This window comes from Pocillopora damicornis, chromosome 5 (assembly GCF_964200805.1).
Source record: "Pocillopora damicornis chromosome 5, jaPocDami1.2, whole genome shotgun sequence".
NCBI lineage: Eukaryota > Metazoa > Cnidaria > Anthozoa > Scleractinia > Pocilloporidae > Pocillopora > Pocillopora damicornis.
Window position 1 is genome coordinate 12759323 of NC_142674.1, and position 3796 is coordinate 12763118.

At 35.4% G+C, this 3796-nt stretch overlaps 1 pseudogene; it reads right to left on the reverse strand.

Annotated features, from left to right (window-relative positions):
- Positions 1–679: 679 nt before the first annotated feature.
- Positions 680–2871, reverse strand: LOC149045350 (uncharacterized; annotated as a pseudogene).
- Between the last annotated feature and the right edge of the window lie 925 nt (positions 2872–3796).

The following is a 3796-nucleotide window of genomic DNA, read 5'->3' on the forward strand; positions in this document are numbered from 1 at the left end:
AATACCAGAAGAAAACAACTAATGATGATGATGTCTTTTTCACCCTTTTCCTTCTGTTGAAAATTTGATTATTTCCAAAGTAAATGGAGAGTCGCTAGATACAAGACCACGTTAAAAACTCTGGAGATTTGAATATTACGAAGAGTTTAAAATTTGGTTTTTCTCTGTTCTGTCGAGTTCTGCTTCTCGCTTTTTTTTCGTACCCGTTTTTATTTCGTGTTTATTTCGCGGTGATGAATGACAACTATTTTACCAGCGTCATCGGTCTGTGTTACCGATTGCTGTCAAAAATTGGTCCTTTTAAAAACTCTGGAGAATTTAGTATTACGAACAGTTTAAAATTTGGTTTTTCTCTGTTCTGTCGAGTTTTGCTTCTCGCTTTTTTTGTCGTACTTGTTATTTCGTGTTCTTTTGTTTTGTTTCGTTTCTTTTAATAGTTATTTACAATTGAGAAGCGTTGAGCTATTTTCAGCGACTGACAGCAAATATAATTAAAAAATAGCTCCGCAATGCGTACGTGTGTCTGGTGCTGGGTTTTAGCGGTACTTCCGTGGAGTCTTGTTTTGTGTAGGTTTGGTTGCAAGTTCAATTCAACAATTTGAGCAAGAATTGATTAAAATAATTTCAGCTGCAAGTTTAGGTGGCTAAAATCTGGAATACAGAGACTGGAACATAGACATCAGGGATGAACAAGTTTATTGTAAAAAACAGCCTGCATTACAAAAGGAACCGTAACTGTATGCATTTGATACAATAAGTAAGAACAAAACATGATTCAAGTTAGGAATTGTTTTTTTTCTTTTACATCAGAAAATTTAATGAACATATAACTGTAATATAAAAAAGAAATAGAAAGTTTAACAACAGGAGAGTATGAAGAAATGCGAACAGCTCTACTACTTGATAATTACTGAAGGTTTCAACTGAGACGGGTTACTGTTGTAATTGAAAATTATGTGGCAATATCAGTAATCTGCATTAAAAGCCTTGAGTTCCTGTTGAAACTTTCGCTTCTCAATGTATAAGCATTAAAAATACTGTTCATAAATGTACTTCAATTGCAGTTTTCAATTGAATGTACAAACTCAATAAAATATTTAATATCTAAATACTTCTAAATACAAAAAGTCACTTGGGAGAAGGGGAATGCTATAATAGAACATTGTCCCAGTGATAATAACATGAACATTTTTGTCTTTAGTGAAAGATACAACAATGGCTTTGGTATCCTGTTAAATGGTAATATAGAGTGGATGCATTCTGATCTTTACCATTATTTTGGTTCTTGCTGCAGTTTAGTTCTCTACAACACTGACTGCAGCCACAACTTTAGTTTTCTTATCAAAGGTAACAAAGAGCATTGGTGTATTTAGGAATGCTTCAACAACAATATCTTCACTTAATGACTGCTTAGTGTCAACTTTAAACAACTGTAAGGCACTGAGCAAAGTATCATTAAAAAATGTTACAGTGCTGTTAATGTCATCATGTCTCAGCAATGCTTGCAAGTGGTACTGACTGCTGCAAGCAGACACTTTCTGCCTGAGGCCACATGTTTCACACTTTACCACATTCCCTGGTGTTGCTGGAAGCTTTTTGTTACATTTGCAACATTGGCGATAGCACATGAAATTTTGAACACCAAAGACTTCAGCATTTGTTGATGTTTGGGTGAAGTAGTCTGGCAAATCAGCTGGTGAAGCTACTTCCTCTTGGAGGGGATCAGCTGGTGAAATGGAACAGTCATGCTTTGGTGTAGTAAGGTAAATGAAGTAATTCTCATTATCCTTCGTCATTTTAAGGTTACAGAAGTTATATGTGTTGTCGTCTGCAACTTCTGTAATCAGGTTCTCCCACAGGGTTAGTTTGATTGATCCAGATGGATCTAGGAGGCGACAATCAGCTTTCGACTTTGTGCCATCTCTTGTGATTATTTTCTTCACTCCAGATAAGTGGACCACTTTGGCTTTGAGATTAATAAGTTGGTTATTGGTGACATTCGAGAGCATCGAGATGTTTAGAGCCGAGGGAATCTCTTCTCATAGAAAAGTGACCTCCTTCAGTTCCTCTATTTGGACTCTTGCATTCATGAGAACACTGTCATTTTTAATAGTGAAGTTGCTAATCTTTACTGGGGACTTTTGTTCGCTACATCTTTCAAAGTCGAGATGCTTGCTTGAAGAGAAACAGACTCCACGTACTTTGGTCGCTTCTGTTTGAATAAGCATGTCAAAATAGCGAGTCTTGTTGGAGTGCTTAACAAGGGATACGTTATGAATGTATCCTGTTAGGTTGTCCATTGTCGTTCAAGTCCTATTACAACTAAGGTGTGTCTACCTGGAGAGCGAAGAGAAATAAATGGTATCAGTAACTGTGGGTTGTAGAACAGGTATCAAAGAAAACTGCAATCTGTATGTACTACAGGGCACAAAAGCAATAATCATAAAATAAACATACCTGGATATGTGTTGCATATCACATATCTGCAGATTACCCCTTAGATGTCAATCACAGTGCATGATTGGTATCTAATTTGTACATTTGAGTTTATTTCATTTTTTTGTACTCATTAACTATGAATATTCTCTTTAAGACAAAAAGAAAAACACTTGGAAGTTACAGTGAAGGTGACAAGAAAACCATGAAGGTCTATTTTTGAATCAATGCACAGATTGCTTTGTGATCAGAAAAATAAGTTTCTAAAATGTGTACATGGATTTGTGATTCAGGTAAATTAGTGTAGACATGGTCTATAGTGGTTCTGTTATCAGTGGTAGAACATGATACCAGTTGTCTGGAACTGTGATCTCTTATAAATAGATTATAAAGAGGTATCTTGTCTTTTTCATTTAACCAATTGATATTGAAATCACCAATGAAAATTTTGAAACCTGAAATATCAAGGGTGAGAAGTCTGATCAATGCTACACACATTTTTCTAATTGGCACTCTTGGAGACCGATATATGCCTATTACGGTAATATGTGGAACTGTTGTAACCTTAATGATAGTTATTTCAACACCACCAGTGTTGTTGCAAACTGGATATCCAGGTAGAAAAGGAATTATACTGTACACTGCGGTTCCACTATAAGGTCTTGTATTGAAAACGTCAAGTTGACTGTCATTTCTAAATAGGGTATACCCAGTGATACTGTAGTCAGTATCACTGTCTAAGTAACATAACCATGTTTCTGAGAATACATTTACATCCATGTTTGAGTAGTTTAAGTCTTTTCGTATGTCCTCTGCCCTGTGAACTTTAATATTAAACTTGTCAACTTTTGAGTTTTGAATGAACAAATGAGGAACATCAATTGGGTAATCCATACAGTGTTCTGAAATGCATCTTTCTTTCAGTTTTGCAATATCATATTGGGTGTGATTACCTTCTCTCAATCTATTTAGAATTTGAGCAAATTCTCTACTTTCCCTTTGTCTCATAATTTCGTCCAGTTCAAACATGGCAAAATGTTCTTGCCATAAATTAGGGGCAAGAGATCCATAATCTGAGTTCTTCATATCTTTGAACACATAACTGTCCATAACAGGTTTTAGTTGAAACAAATCACCCAATGCAATTATGCTAATACCTCCAAATACCTCTTTACTACCCTAGATATCCTTAAGTCTATTATTTATTTGGACATTTAACATAGTATTGCCTATCAATAATATTTCATGAAGAAATATAAGCTGAACAGCACCAAGCTTACATCTGAGGGTATTTAGTCTGCTTGAGTCAAGAGGTTTATATGTCTTTAGAGACTGGCATGCTGGTATTGCCAAGGCACTA